We start from the raw sequence: 17,431 nt of genomic DNA, 5'->3' as shown, positions 1-17,431 counted from the left end.
CATCATCCTCCTCCCCCGATCACCATCATCATCCTCCTCCCCCGATCACCATCATCATCCTCCTCCCCCGATCACCATCATCCTCCTCCTCCCCCGATCACCATCCTCCTCCCCCGATCACCATCCTCCTCCCCCGATCACCATCCTCCTCCCCCGATCACCATCCTCCTCCCCGATCATCATCATCATCCTCCTCCCCAGATCATCATCATCATCCTCCTCCCCCCGATCATCATCATCATCCTCCTCCCCCCGATCATCATCATTATCATCCTCCTCCCGATCATCATCATTATCATCCTCCTCCTCCTCCTCCTCCCCACGATCATCATCATCCTCCTCCCCCCGATCATCATCATCCTCCCCCCGATCATCATCATCCTCCAGCCCCGGATCATCATCATCCTCCTCCCCCGATCATCATCATCATCCTCCTCCCCAGATCATCATCCTCCTCCCCCCGAACATCATCATCCTCCTCCCCCCGAACATCATCCACCTCCTCCCCCCGAACATCATCCACCTCCTCCCCCCGATCATCCTCCTCCCCCCGATCATCATCCTCCTCCTCCGATCATCATCCTCCTCCTCCGATCATCATCATCCTCCTCCTCCGATCATCATCATCATCATCATCCTCCCCCACGATCATCATCCTCCTCCCCCGATCATCATCATCATCATCCTCCTCCCCCGATCATCATCATCATCATCATCATCATCATCCTCCTCCCCCCGATCATCATCATCCTCCTCCCCCCGATCATCATCATCCTCCTCCCCCCGATCATCATCATCATTATCCCCCGATCATCCCCTAACCATGGGTGTTGATGAAGATCGGGGTGACGGTGATGATCGGGCGGATGATGATGATGATAACGATCGGGGGGTGATGATGACGATGATCGGGGGGTGATGATGATAACGATCGGGGGGTGATGATGATAACGATCGGGGGGGTGATGATGATAACGATCGGGGGGTGATGATGATGATAACGATCGGGGGGTGATGATGACGATCGGGGGGGTGATGATGACGACGATCGGGGGGTGATGATGATGATAACGATCGGGGGGTGATGATGATGATAACGATCGGGGGGTGATGATGATAATGATCGGGGGGTGATGATGATAACGATCGGGGGGTGATGATGATGATCGGGGGTGATGATGATCGGGGGGTGATGATGATGATGATGATGATGATCGGGGGGTGATGATGATGACGATCGGGGGGTGATGATGACGACGATCGGGGGGTGATGATGACGACGATCGGGGGGTGATGATGACGACGATCGGGGGGTGATGATGACGACGATCGGGGGGTGATGATGACGACGATCGGGGGGTGATGATGACGACGATCGGGGGGTGATGAGGATGACGATCGGGGGGTGATGAGGATGACGATCGGGGGGTGATGAGGATGACGATCGGGGGGTGATGATGATCGGGGGGTGATGATGATGATGATGATGATGATGATGATGATCGGGGGGTGATGATGATGATGATGATGATCGGGGGGTGATGATGATGATAATAATGATCGGGGGGTGATGATGACAACGATCGGGGGGTGATGATGACGACGATCGGGGGGGTGATGATGACGACGATCGGGGGGGTGATGATGACGACGATCGGGGGGTGATGATGACGACGATCGGGGGGTGATGATGACGACGATCGGGGGGTGATGATGACGACGATCGGGGGGTGATGAGGACGACGATCGGGGGGTGATGAGGACGACGATCGGGGGGTGATGAGGACGACGATCGGGGGGTGATGAGGACGACGATCGGGGGGTGATGAGGACGACGATCGGGGGGTGATGATGATCGGGGGGTGATGATGATGATGATGATGATGATGATCGGGGGGTGATGATGATGATAATAATGATCGGGGGGTGATGATGACGACGATCGGGGGGTGATGATGACGACGATCGGGGGGTGATGATGACGACGATCGGGGGGTGATGATGACGACGATCGGGGGTGATGATGACGACGATCGGGGGGTGATGATGACGACGATCGGGGGGTGATGATGACGACGATCGGGGGGTGATGATGACGACGATCGGGGGGGTGATGATGACGACGATCGGGGGGTGATGATGACGACGATCGGGGGGTGATGAGGACGACGATCGGGGGGTGATGAGGACGACGATCGGGGGGTGATGAGGACGACGATCGGGGGGTGATGAGGACGACGATCGGGGGGTGATGAGGACGACGATCGGGGGGTGATGAGGACGACGATCGGGGGGTGATGAGGACGACGATCGGGGGGTGATGAGGACGACGATCGGGGGGTGATGAGGACGACGATCGGGGGGTGATGAGGACGACGATCGGGGGGTGATGAGGACGACGATCGGGGGGTGATGATGATGATAATAATGATGATCGGGGGGTGATGAGGATAACGATCGGGGGGTGATGATGATGATAATAATGATGATCGGGGGGTGATGAGGATGACGATCGGGGGGTGATGAGGATGACGATCGGGGGGTGATGAGGATGACGATCGGGGGGTGATGAGGATGACGATCGGGGGGTGATGAGGATGACGATCGGGGGGTGATGAGGATGACGATCGGGGGGTGATGAGGATGACGATCGGGGGGTGATGAGGATGACGATCGGGGGGTGATGAGGATGACGATCGGGGGGTGATGAGGATGACGATCGGGGGGTGATGAGGATGACGATCGGGGGGTGATGAGGATGACGATCGGGGGGTGATGAGGATGACGATCGGGGGGTGATGAGGATGACGATCGGGGGGTGATGAGGATGACGATCGGGGGGTGATGAGGATGACGATCGGGGGGTGATGAGGATGACGATCGGGGGGTGATGAGGATGACGATCGGGGGGTGATGAGGATGACGATCGGGGGGTGATGAGGATGACGATCGGGGGGTGATGAGGATGACGATCGGGGGGTGATGAGGATGACGATCGGGGGGTGATGAGGATGACGATCGGGGGGTGATGAGGATGACGATCGGGGGGTGATGAGGATAACGATCGGGGGGTGATGATGATGATAATGATGATGATCGGGGGGTGATGATGATGATGATCGGGGGGTGATGATGATGATGATCGGGGGGTGATGATGATGATGATCGGGTGGTGATGATGATGATGATGATCGGGTGGTGATGATGATGATGATCGGGGGGTGATGATGATGATGATGATCGGGGGGTGATGATGATGATGATGATCGGGGGGTGATGATGATGATGATGATCGGGGGGTGATGATGATGATCGGGGGGTGATGATGATGGTGATGATGATGATGATCGGGGGGTGATGATGATGATGATCGGGGGGTGATGATGATGATGATCGGGGGGTGATGATGATGATGATCGGGGGGTGATGATGATCGGGGGGTGATGATGATCGGGGGGTGATGATGATCGGGGGGTGATGATGATCGGGGGGGTGATGATGATGATGATGATCGGGGGGGTGATGATGATCGGGGGGGTGATGATGATGATCGGGGGGTGATGATGATGATCGGGGGGTGATGATGATCGGGGGGTGATGATGATCGGGGGGTGATGATGATGATGATGATGATGATCGGGGGGTGATGATGATGATCGGGGGTGATGATGATGATGATCGGGGGGTGATGATGATGATCGGGGGGTGATGATGATGATCGGGGGGTGATGATGGTGATGATCGGGGGGTGATGATGATGATGATCGGGGGGTGATGATGATAATGATCGGGGGGGTGATGATGATAATGATCGGGGGGTGATGATGATAATGATCGGGGGGTGATGATGATAATAATGATCGCGGGGTGATGATGATGATGATCGGGGGGTGATAATGATGATGATAATAACGATCGGGGGGTGATGAGGATAACGATCGGGGGGTGATGAGGATAATAATGATGATCGGGGGTGATGATGATGATCGGGGGGTGATGATGATGATCGGGGGGTGATGATGATGATGATCGGGGGGTGATGATGATGATGATCGGGGGGTGATGATGATGATGATCGGGGGTGATGATGATGATGATCGGGGGGTGATGATGATGATGATCGGGGGGTGATGATGATGATGATCGGGGGGTGATGATGATGATGATGATCGGGGGGTGATGATGATGATGATCGGGGGGTGATGATGATGATGATGATCGGGGGGTGAGGATGATGATGATCGGGGGGTGAGGATGATGATGATCGGGGGGTGAGGATGATGATAATAATGATGATCGGGGGTGATGATGATGATCGGGGGGTGAGGATGATGATAATAATGATGATCGGGGGTGATGATGATGATCGGGGGGTGGTGATGATGATGATCGGGGGGTGATGATGATGATCGGGGGTGATGATGATGATCGGGGGGTGATGATGATGATCGGGGGGTGGTGATGATGATGATCGGGGGGGTGATGATGATGATCGGGGGGTGATGATGATGATCGGGGGGTGATGATGATGATCGGGGGGTGATGATGATGATCGGGGGGTGATGATGATGATCGGGGGGTGATGATGATGATCGGGGGGTGATGATGATAATAACGATCGGGGGGTGATGATGATGATAATAATGATGATCGGGGGGTGATGATGATGATGATCGGGGGGTGATGATGATGATCGGGGGGTGATGATGATGATCGGGGGGTGATGATGATGATCGCGGGGTGATGATGATGATCGCGGGGTGATGATGATGATCGCGGGGTGATGATGATGATCGCGGGGTGATGATGATGATCGCGGGGTGATGATGATGATGATAATGATGATCGGGGGGTGATGATAATGATCGGGGGGTGATAATGATCGGGGGGTGATGATGATCGGGGGGTGATGATGATCGGGGGGTGATGATGATCGGGGGGTGATGATGATCGGGGGGTGATGATGATGACAATAATGATGATCGGGGGGTGATGATGATGATCGGAGTGGGGGTGGTGATGATGATGATCGGAGTGGGGGCGATGATGATGACCGGGGGTGCAGGGAGCAGACCGGGTACTTACGTTTGATCTCCCGGTCACTCATGCTCAGCTGTCCGCCGCTTTTCTCCCGCTCTGACTCGTACACAGCTCCGCCCCGCTGATCTCTCCCTGGGATTGGTGACTGCTTGTAAAGTTAGAACTATTGGTCGTCTCACCTGCCAATCAAGTAGGAATGACGTCACCGCTTTACCCATACGAACACTGAGAACGAGCACAGCACGCATGCGCCCCTCAATGATTCTGATTCGGCCAGTAAAGCCGCCTCCCCCACCAGCTGATTGGTACGTTCTTCAGAGAACTGGAAACTGTTGCCTTGTCGACGAACACTTCCGCATCACGTGATAAGAACGTCCCGCCCCTTACCTAGACATGTGACCTGAATCTTATAATTCAGGGATCGGATTAGTCATGCGATCCGACATCACGTGATGAGATGTGCGCGTGAGCAAGAACACACTGCAAGTGGACGTGTCGCCCATAGCAACCAGTCTTGTGACCTGCAGAGACGCAGCAAAGGGGGTTCCTTGTGGAAGGTCCGCCCCCAGGTAATTAAAGGGTGTGGCTTACAGCATTGCGACCCTCCTGCCTCTGCCAACTGTACCGCCAAAATACCCCACGGCTCAGGACACGGCTACGGGAGGCGTCCGCGGCTCAGGACACGGCTACGGGAGGCGTCCGCGGCTCAGGACACGGCTACGGGAGGCGTCCGCGGCTCAGGACACGGCTACGGGAGGCGTCCGCGGCTCAGGACACGGCTACGGGGGGCGTCCGCGGCTCAGGACACGGCTACGGGGGGCGTCCGCGGCTCAGGACACGGCTACGGGAGGCGTCCGCGGCTCAGGACACGGCTACGGGAGGCGTCCGCGGCTCAGGACACGGCTACGGGAGGCGTCCGCGGCTCAGGACACGGCTACGGGGGGGCGTCCGCGGCTCAGGACACGGCTACGGGAGGCGTCCGCGGCTCAGGACACGGCTACGGGGGGCGTCCTCAGCTCAGGACACGGCTACGGGGGGCGTCCGCGGCTCAGGACACGGCTACGGGGGGCGTCCGCGGCTCAGGACGCGACTACAGGGGGGCGTCCGCGGCTCAGGACACGGCTACGGGGGGCGTCCGCGGCTCAGGACACGGCTACGGGGGGGCGTCCGTGGCTCAGGACGCGGCTACGGGGGGGCGTCCGCGGCTCCGGACACGGCTACGGGGGGCGTCCGCGGCTCAGGACGCGACTACAGGGGGGCGTCCGCGGCTCAGGACGCGGCTACGGGGGGGCGTCCGCGGCTCAGGAAACGGCTACGGCGGGCCGTCGTGCTGCGGAGATGACTATTGTAGACTCCGTCTCCGAGGCCCCGTGTACACGGCTCAGCACCTCATAGAGCGCGGGTCACGTTCTCGGCCCGGTCAGGATTCTAAGGCCGTATTCACACGAACGCTGCGTTTTTTTCGCGTTGCACTTCCGTGTGTCATCCGTGTTTGCTGCGTGATTTTCGCTCCTGCCATCCTTATGACTCGCGGGTTTGAAGTTTAGAAAAAGAAATGGAGGAGGTTTTTTACTGGTGTTTTTATTTTTTCCTTCATTTCTTGATCTACTGTTGTGCGAATCACGCGGAATACCCGGAAGTGCGTCCATGTGCCGTGCGCGATTTTCACGCACCCTTTGACTTCAATGGATGCGTGATGCGTAAAAAACGGCCAAGTCTAAGACAGGACGTGAGTTTTACGCAGCGGAGACTGGACGGCCCCATTCACTAACCGGTCCGTGCGAGGCGCAGATCACGGATGTCATACAAGTTCGTGTGAATAAGGCCCAACACGGATCATCTGTCAGTATTTCACGGCCGTTTTGCGCCCGTGTCTTCATCCTTTTCCAGTCTGTCCGTTTTTCATCGTCAGTAAAAAAACAAATGGATTTTGTTTTGTCAGGTTTTTTTTTGTCCCAACCCCCTGAAAACACCGCAGTGCCCATGTAGATCGTGCCGGCGCCCGCATATAAAGTGCCCTTGTAGATAGCGCCACCTCCCTGTAGTAGCGGAATCCCTCTGGCCGGGGATTCCTCTCATAGACGAGCACCTGACGCCTCTGTCCATATATGAATAGTGACACTGGGGGCCCCTCCAGGAGCGGGGTCCGGCCTCCGGGGATTCCGCTCCTACAGAGTTCTATAGAGGTGCTATCTAACCCCTTCAGGACACAGCCTGTTTTGGCCTTGTGGACACAGATGATTTTTCAAATCTGACATGTGTCAATTTATGTGGTAATAACTCCGGAATGCTTTTGCCTATCCAAGTGATTCTGAGATTGTTTTCTCGTGACACATTGTACTTTATGTTAGGGAAAAAATTTGGTCGATAAATTCAATATTCATTTGTAAAAAACACCAAGATTTAGAGAAAATTAGCAAAAATTTGCATTTTTCTAAATTTAAATGTGTTTGCTTGTAAAACAGATCGTAACACCACACAAAATAGTTACTAGTTCACATCCCCCACATGTCTACTTTATGTTTGCATCATTTTTTGAACGTCTTTTTATTTTTCTAGGACGTTACGAGGTCAGAACTTCAGCAGCAATTTCTCACATTTTCAATAAAATTTCAAAAGCCTATTTTTTCAGGGACCAGTTCTGTTCTGAAGTGGCTTTGAGGGCCTTATATATTAGAAAGTCCCCATAAATCACCCCATTTTGAAAACTGCCCCCCTCAAAGTATTCAAAACAGCATTCAGAAAGTGTTTAGGCGTTTCACAGGAATTAAAGCAAAGTAGAGGTGAAATTTACAAAATTCTTTTTTTTTTGGGAAAATTCATTTGTAATAAATTTTTTCTGTACCACAGAAGGTTTTACCAGAGAAACACAACTCAATATTTATTGCCCGAATTCTGCAGTTTTGAGAAATATCCCACATGTGGCCCTAGTGTGATAATGGACTGAAGCACCGGCCTCCGAAGCAAAGGAGCACATAGTAGATTTTGGGGCCTCCTTTTTTTAGAATATATTTTAGGCCCCATGTCAGGTTTGAAGAGGTCTTGTGGTACCTAAACCGTAAAGACCCCCCAAAAGTGACCCCATTTTGGAAACTGCACCCCTCAAGGAATTTATCTAGGTGTATAGTTAGCATTTTGAACCCACAGTTTTTTTGCTAAATTTATTTTAATTAGTCTGTGAAGATGAAAATCTACTTTTTTTCCTGAAAAAACATAGAAATTTTTACAAGGAATAAAGTAGAAAAAACACCCCAACATTTGTAAAGCAATTTCTTCCGATTATAGCAATACCCCATATGTGGTAATAAACGGCTGTTTGGACCCACAGCAGGGCTCAGAAGGGAAGGAGCGCCATTTGGATGTCTGATTTTGCTGGAATAGTTTTCAGTGCCGTGTCGCGTTTGCAATTCACTGGAGGAACCAAAATAGTGGAAACCCCCCAATAGTGACCCCATTTTGGAAACTACACCCCTCAAGGAATTTTTCTAGGGGTAAAGTTAGCATTTTGACCAAACAGTTGTTTTGCTGAAGTCATTGGAATTAGTCTGTAAAGGTAAAAATCTACTTTTTTTCTGTAAGAACTTAGACCTTTTTAATTTTTACAAGGAATAAAGGAGAAAAAGCACCCCAACATTTGTAAAACAATTTCTCCTGATTACGTAAATACCCCATATGTGGTAATAAACTGCTGTTTGGACCCACGGCGGGGCTTAGAAGGGAAGGAGCGCTATTTGGCTTTTCGAGCTCAAATTTAGCTGGAATCGTTTTTGGGTGTCATGTCGAATTTGCAAAGCCCCTTAGAGGCCAAAACAGTGGAAGCCCCCCAAAAGTAACCCCATTTGGAAAACTACACCACTTAACCCCTTCCCGCAAAATCACGTACAGTTACGTCATGGGAAATGGACTGTTCCCGCATCTCGACGTAACTGTACGTCATGGAGATGAAGCTGGCTCAGGAGCTGAGCCAGCGACATCACCGCCGGGTGACAGCTGTATGTTACAGCTGGCACCCTGAGGTATCGGCCAGGACCGGAGCTAGCCTCCGATCCGACCGATTAACCCCTCACATGCTGCGTTGAATAGCGATCGCAGCATGCGAGGAGTTTATAGCCACCGGCGCCCCAGCAACGTGATCGCTGGGTTGCCGGTGGCTGCAAAGGCGATCGGAGGGCTAATGCTTACCTCCCGGTCCGCCAGCAACGGAATCCTCCTATGCCCCGTCGTCGGCGGGGCCCAGGAGGCTTTCGGTACCATCGGCAAGATGGCGCCGGCTCAGCTTCCGGCTCAGAAGCTGAGCCGGCGTCATCAGCAGTGGGTGTCCGCTGTATGTTACAGCGGACACCCCGATCTATCGCCAGGAACCGGAGCTAGCTCCGATTCCTGCCATTAACCCCTTCGATGCAGCGATCCATTGTGATCGCTGCATCCTAGAGGTTTGTAGCAAATCGGCAGCCTTGCCACGCGATGGCAAGGCTGGCGACTGCTACCATGGCAACAGGAGCCCTAACAATGGACTCCTGTCTGCCATTACGTAAGCTGATTAGGCCCCGTCCAGAGGCGGAGCCTGATTGGCTTGCTGTCAGTGAACAACTGACAGTTCTAATACATTGCACTACATAGGTAGTGCAATGTATTAGAACATCAAACAAACTGCTGGACCTTCAAGTCCCCTAGTGGGACTAAAGAAAAGTGTCAAAAAAAGTGTCAAAAAAATAAAAGTTGTAAAAAATACAATAAACGTTTCAAATAATAACACAAAACACAATCGCCCTTTTTCCCTTATCAAGTCATTTATTATTGAAAAAAATAATAAAGCCATACATATTTGGTATTGCTGCGACCGTAACGACCTGAACTATAAAAATATTATGTTATTTATTCCGCACAGTGAACGCCGTAAAAAAAATAACTAAAAAACTGACATAATTGCTATTTTTTGGTCACTTTGTCTTCCGAAAATTGAAATAAAAAGTGATCAAAAAGTCGCTTGTACCTAAAAATGGTACCTATAAAAACTATAACTCGTCTCGCTAAAAACAAGCCCTCATACAGCTCCGTCAACGAAAAATGTAAAACCGTTATGGCTCTCACAACATTGCGACAGAAAAAATCCATTCTCTTTACAAAAGTTATTTTATTGTGCAAAAAGTTGTAAAACATAAAAAGTGCTATAAATTAGGTATTACCGGAATCGGACTGACCCGCAGAATAAAGGTAACATGTAGTTTATAACGCATGGTGAACGCTGTATAAAAATAACTAAAAAACTATGCCAGAATTGCTGTTTTTTTGGTCACCTTGCCTCCCAAAAAAAAAGGATAACAAGTGATTAAAAAGTCGCGTGTACCCCAAAATGGTACCAATAAAAACTACAGCTCGTCCCACAACAAACCAGCCCTCATACCACTACGTCTATGAAAAAATAAAATTAGTCAAGGCAACAAAAAGCCAGGAAATAAAAATATGCAGTTGTGCCGGCCCGAGGGGAACATTTCTTCTGTTTCAAGTGGCGAATTATCAAGGCCCCTAAAATTAGGGAACCAGGAAGGGGAGGACCCAAACATATCTGCTGGAAGTGAGGGCGTCCGTATTATACCAGGACAACACTTCCCAGCAAAATTCCCCAAACTTCAAAGGTGCGGAGTGTGGACCAAAAGGGGAATATGTAAAGACCATTTATTAGTGCGACACCGGCCGGTGCAGAATGGATTGTGTCACAGCGTAACACACATCTATGGATCATTTTATTGTTTTTTTTTACCCCACTATACCACCTGACTATGCCCCTTATATACTCCGTCCGCCTTACATGTGCCCCCACATTATAAACGGAAACACCAGTAAGACTCCAAACAAAACTACTACAAGCAAAATCCACGCTCCAAAAGCCAAATGGCGCTACCTCCCTTCTGAACCCTACAGCGTGCCCAAACAGCAGTTTACTTCCACATATATGGCATCGCCATACCCGGGAGAACCCTTTTAACAATTTTTGGGGTGTGTGTCTCCAGTGGCACAAGCTGGGTGCCACATATTGGCATATCTATTGAAAAACCATTTTCACTCTGCAACATCGCGTGCACACCAATTTCTGCCAATCACCTTTGGGGTTAATATGCTCACTACACCCCTAGGTGAATACCTTGAGGGGTGTAGTTTCCAAAATTGGGCCACTTCTGGGGGGGGATCCACTGTTTTGGTCCAACAGGGACTTTGCAAATGCGACATAGCGCCCAGCAACCAATCCAGCAAAATCTGTACTCCAAAAGCCAAATGGCGCTCCTTCCCTTCTGTGCCCTACTCTGTGCCTAAACAGCAGTTTATGACCACATATGTGGTATTGCCGTACACCGGAGAAGATGCTTTACAAGTGTTGGGGTGCTCTTTTACATTTATTTGTTGAGAATATGAAACATTTTCAGCTAAAACGACGTCTTATTGAAGAAAAAGGATTTTTTTTTATTTTCACTGCCCAATTCTAATAAAATCTATGAAACACCTGTGGGGTCAAAATGCTCACTACACCAATAGATGGATTCCTCAAGGGGTGTAGTTTCGTGAATCGAGTCACTTTTGGGGAGTTTCCACTGTACTGGTACCTTAGGAGCTTTGCAAAAGTGACATGGTGTCAAGAAACCAATCCAGCAAAATCTGTGCTCCAAAAGCCAAACGGCGCTCCTTCTCTTCTGAGCCCCGCCGTGTGCCCAAACAGCAGTTTATGACCACAAATGGGGTATTGCCGTACTCCAGAGAAGTTGTTTTACAAATGTTGGAGTTCATTTATTCCTTTATTTGTTGAGAAAATGAAAAATGTTGAGCTAAAGCTACGTCTTATTGGAAAAAAAGGATTTTTTTTATCTTCACTGCCCAATTCTAATAAAATCTATGAAACCCCTGTGGGTTCAAAATGCTCACTACACCCCTAGATGGATTCTTCAAGGGGTGTAGTTTCCTAAATGGAGTCACTTTTTTGGCATTTTCACTGTTTTGGGCTCCTTAGGGGCTTTGCAAATGCGACGTGGTCTCCGCAAACCATTCCTGCTAAATTTGAGCTCCAAAAGCCAAATGGCGCTCTTTCCCTTCTAAGCTCCGCCGTGTGTCCAAAAAGCTGTTTATGACCACATGCGGGGTATTGTTTTACTCGGGAGAAATTGCTTTACAAAAGTAGTGGTGCATTTTCTCCTTTTAGTCCTTGTGGAAATTAGAAAAAATTAGCTAAACCTACATTTTCTTTGAAAGAATGTAGATTTAAATTTTCACGGCCTACTTCCAATAATTTCTGCAAAAAACCTGCAGGGTCAAAATGCTCACTATACCGATAGATAATTTCCTCAAGGGGTATAGTTTCCAAAATGGGGTCACTTTTGGGGGATTTCCACTGTTTTGGTGCCGCAAGAGCCTTTCAGACCTGACATGGAGCCTAAAATATTTTCTAATAAAAAGGAGGCCCCAAAATCCTCTAGCTGCTCCTTTGCTTCTGAGGCCGGTGCTTCAGTCCATTAGCACACTAGGGCCACATGTGGGGTATTTCTAAAAACTGCAGAATCTGGGCAATAGATATTGAGTTGCGTTTCTCTGGTAAAACCTTCTTTGTTACAAAAAAAATAGATGAAAAATGAATTTCTGCAAAAAAAAAAAACAAATTTGAACATTTCACATCTACTTTGCATTAATTCCTGTGAAACATCTAAAGGGTTAAGAAACTTTCTAAATGCTGTTTTGAATACTTTGAGGGGTGAAGTTTTTAAAATGGGGTGAGTTATCGAGGGTTTCTAATATATAAGGCCCTAAAATCCACTTCACAACTGAACTGGCCCCTGTATAAATGGCCTTTTGAAATTTTCTTGAAAATGTGAGAAATTGCTGCTAAAGTTCTAAGCCTTGTAACGTCCTAGAAAAATAAAAGGATGTTCAAAAAACGATGCCAATCTAAAGTAGACATATGGGGGATGTTAGTTAGCAACAATTTTGTGTGGTATAACTGCCTGTCTTACAAGCAGATACATATAAATTTAGAAAAATGCAAATTTTTGCAATTTTTCGCTACATTTTGGTGTTTTTCACAATTAAATACTTAATGTATCGAGAAAATTTTGCCAGTAACATAAAATCCAATGTGTCACGAGAAAACAATCTCAGAATCACTTGGATAGGTAAAAGCATTCCGGAGTTATTACCACATAAAGTGAAACATGTCAGATTTGAAAAAACAGGCTGTGTCCTGAAGGGGTTAAGGAATCTATCTAGGGGTGTAGTGAGCATTTAGACCCCACACGTGTTTTGCAGAATTTATTAGAATTAGGGCGTGAAAATTAATATCAACATTATTTCCACTAAAATGTTGCATTTTTTTCAATTTCATTAAGGAGAAAATGCACCCCAACATTTGTAAAGCAGTTTCTCCCGAGTACGGCGATACCCCATATGTGGTCATAAATGCTTCTTCATTAGAAAGTAATTAACCCTTTCCGGACTGATCCATGTCTTGCTTTTTCTTTTTTCCTCCCCGCTTTCCGAGAGCCACAACTTTTTTATTTTTCCGTCAATAGAGCGGTGTGGGGGCTTATTTTTTGCGGGACGAGCTGTCGTTTTTATCGGTACCATTTTTTTGGTACATACAACTTTTTGAGCACTTTTTATGACATTTTTTGGTAGCGCCAAGGTGACTAAAAAACAGTGGATTTTCCGTTTTAAATTCTTATTTTTCACGGCGTTCACCGTGCGAGTTCAATAACGGTATATTGTAATAGTTTGGACTTTTACGGACGCAGCGATACCAATTTTGTGTATTTTTTTACATTACTTTAGAGAAAAAATGTGAAAAGGTTGTTTTTTTGGACTTTAAATATTTATTTCATTTTTTCCACTGATAATAACTATTTACTTTTGTTTTTCCACATTTTCTTAGTCCCGCTGGGAGACGTGAAGCGGCGATCGTTAGGTCACTGGTAGAATACACTGCAGTACTATTATGTATTGCAGTAGATTGTCATTTTCACAGGCTCCTGTATCAGCGCCATCCCTGTTTCTGTCCGTTAGTCCCGGGTGTCAGCTGTAATACACAGCTGACACCTGCAGCGTATGGCGCGGGCTCAGCGCGTGAGACACTCCATATATCACCCCCCACACCACGACATGCTATTAAGTCATGGTGCGCGAAGGGTTTAATGCGCAGCGGATGGTGCAGAGAAAATTAACATTTTCCACTGATGTGCCGTTTTAGTGCACTATATGTTGTGCCCAGTTTGTGCCACAAATACCTCATAAAATATTAACCGGGTTCTCCCGGGTATGGCGATGCCATATCGGTGGAGGTAAACGGCTGTTTGGGCACGCTGTGGGGCTCAGAATGGAGGGAGCGCCATTTGGCTTTTGGAGCGCAGCGTTTGCTTGGTAACTGTTCTGTTTGGGGTTTTGCTGGTATTTCAGTTTATAATGGGGGGGGGGGGCACATGTAGGCTGGGCAGAGAACATCAGGGTATAATAATGGGGTAAATAAATAATAATCCGCAGATATGTGGCCGGTGTCGCACTGATAAATGGCGCCTGATCTTATCCGCTTTTGGACACTGCACATTTTGCATCGCCGTATTCTGAGAGCCAGAACGGTTTTATTTTTTCACCACCGGAGCCGTGTGAGGGCTTATTCTTTGCGGGACAATCTGTAGTTTTCATTGGTACCATTTTGGGGTACGTGCGACTTTGTTGATCACTTTTTATTGTATATTTTGGGAGGGGCGGTGACCCAAAAAATAGTGATTCTGGCATTGTTTTTCGTTTATCTTATTCGCGGTGTTCAACGTGCGGGAAAAATAATATTATAGTTTCATAGTTGGGGTCGTTACGGACGCGCTGATACCAAATATGTGCACTTTTTTTTACGTGTTCATTTTTTTCCTATAATAAAAGACTTATAATAGGAAAAAAAGCGGCTCTTGTTTATGTCACTTCTAACTTTGATTTTTACACTTTTTTTTATATTTTTATTCTTTTTTTTTACTTTTTTCACTTGTCCCACTAGGGGGCGCTGAGACCTGCAGCTCCGACCTACATAGTGCAAAGTATTCTGTCATTATGACGTGACAGTCACTCTGACCGGACACCTCCGGCTGGTCCTCATAGGCTTCTGTACATGGCAGCCCGGGAAGCCATTGTCTGGTGTCCGGTTGCCATGGGTACCATCGCCAGCCCCCGTGATTTCACGAGGGGGCTTCCGATCTCTGCTAAACTCCTTAGATGTGGCGATCGGAATCGACCGCCACATCGAAGGGGTTAACTGCCGAAATAAGCGGCGATGGGCCGCTGATCGGCAACAGGGAATGCAGGGCAGACGCCCTGCACAGTTAAGCGCCGCTGCGGTGTAGCACAGACGTAACTGCACGTCGCGGTGCGCGAAGTGACTGCTCACCTGGACGTGCATTAACGGCAAGGTGCGGGAAGGGGTTAACGGCCATGAAAAACAGACGGACCGGAAATGGATGAAAATTTTGAGACTGAAGGAAAACGGCCGTGAGACACCGACCGATGATCCGCTTTTAATGGCCGTTTTTTTTCACTGTCGTGTGACTATAGCCTTAGGGGTTAAAATAGAACCTAGCCCCACAGTGTACCCCCATAACCGTGCCAGACACACACAGTGTATCCCTTTAACATTGCAAGGCACTCGGTGTACCCCCATAAAAGTGTCAGACACACAGGGACCCTCATAACAGTGGCAGCCATACAATGCCCCCCATAACAGTGCCAGACACTCAGTGTACCCCTAGAACTGCACCAGCCATACAGGGGCCCCCATTTTAGTGTCAGACACAAGGTACTTCTTAGTATCACCCCATAAAAGGGCTAAGCACAAAGTCCCCTATTACAATCCGAGCTATAGTGTCCTTCCCTAACAGTGCCAGGCCCAGAGTATCCCCATAACAGTGCCAGCCAGCGTCCCCCATAACAATGCCAGCCAGCGTACCCCATAACAATGCCAGCCACAGCGTCCCCCATAACAATGCCAGCCAGCATCCCCCATAACAATGCCAGCCACAGCGTCCCCCATAACAATGCCAGCCACAGCGTCCCCCATAACAATTCCAGCCAGCGTCCCCCATAACAATGCCAGCCACAGCGTCCCCCATAACAATGCCAGCCACAGCGTCCCCCATAACAATGCCAGCCACAGCGTCCCCCATAACAATGCCAGCCAGCGTCCCCCATAACAATGCCAGCCACAGCGTCCCCCATAACAATGCCAGCCAGCGTCCCCCATAACAATGCCAGCCACAGCGTCCCCCATAACAATGCCAGCCACAGCGTCCCCCATAACAATGCCAGCCAGTGTCCCCCATAACAATGCCAGCCACAGCGTCCCCCATAACAATGCCAGCCACAGCGTCCCCCATAACAATGCCAGCCAGCGTCCCCCATAACAATGCCAGCCACAGCGTCCCCCATAACAATGCCAGCCAGCGTCCCCCATAACAATGCCAGCCACAGCGTCCCCCATAACAATGCCAGCCACAGCGTCCCCCATAACAATGCCAGCCACAGCGTTCCCCATAACAATGCCAGCCACAGCGTCCCCCATAACAATGCCAGCCACAGCGTCCCCCATAACAATGCCAGCCACAGCGTCCCCCATAACAATGCCAGCCACAGCGTCCCCCATAACAATGCCAGCCACAGCGTCCCCCATAACAATGCCAGCCACAGCGTCCCCCATAACAATGCCAGCCACAGCGTCCCCCATAACAATGCCAGCCACAGCGTCCCCCATAACAATGCCAGCCAGCGTCCCCCATAACAATGCCAGCCACAGCGTCCCCCATAACAATGCCAGCCACAGCGTCCCCCATAACAATGCCAGCCAGCGTCCCCCATAACAATGCCAGCCACAGCGTCCCCCATAACAATGCCAGCCAGCGTCCCCCATAACAATGCCAGCCACAGCGTCCCCCATAACAATGCCAGCCAGCGTCCCCCATAACAATGCCAGCCACAGCGTCCCCCATAACAATGCCAGCCACAGCGTCCCCCATAACAATGCCAGCCACAGCGTCCCCCATAACAATGCCAGCCACAGCGTCCCCCATAACAATGCCAGCCACAGCGTCCCCCATAACAATGCCAGCCACAGCGTCCCCCATAACAATGCCAGCCACAGCGTCCCCCATAACAATGCCAGCCACAGCGTCCCCCATAACAATGCCAGCCACAGCGTCCCCCATAACAATGCCAGCCACAGCGTCCCCCATAACAATGCCAGCCAGCGTCCCCCATAACAATGCCAGCCACAGCGTCCCCCATAACAATGCCAGCCACAGCGTCCCCCATAACAATGCCAGCCAGCGTCCCCCATAACAATGCCAGCCACAGCGTCCCCCATAACAATGCCAGCCAGCGT

The sequence above is a fragment of the Rhinoderma darwinii genome, unplaced genomic scaffold (genome assembly GCF_050947455.1).
Source record: "Rhinoderma darwinii isolate aRhiDar2 unplaced genomic scaffold, aRhiDar2.hap1 Scaffold_2251, whole genome shotgun sequence".
NCBI classification, from domain to species: domain Eukaryota; kingdom Metazoa; phylum Chordata; class Amphibia; order Anura; family Rhinodermatidae; genus Rhinoderma; species Rhinoderma darwinii.
The sequence above is the reverse complement of the archived record's forward strand: the minus strand, read 5'-3'. Positions refer to the sequence as shown.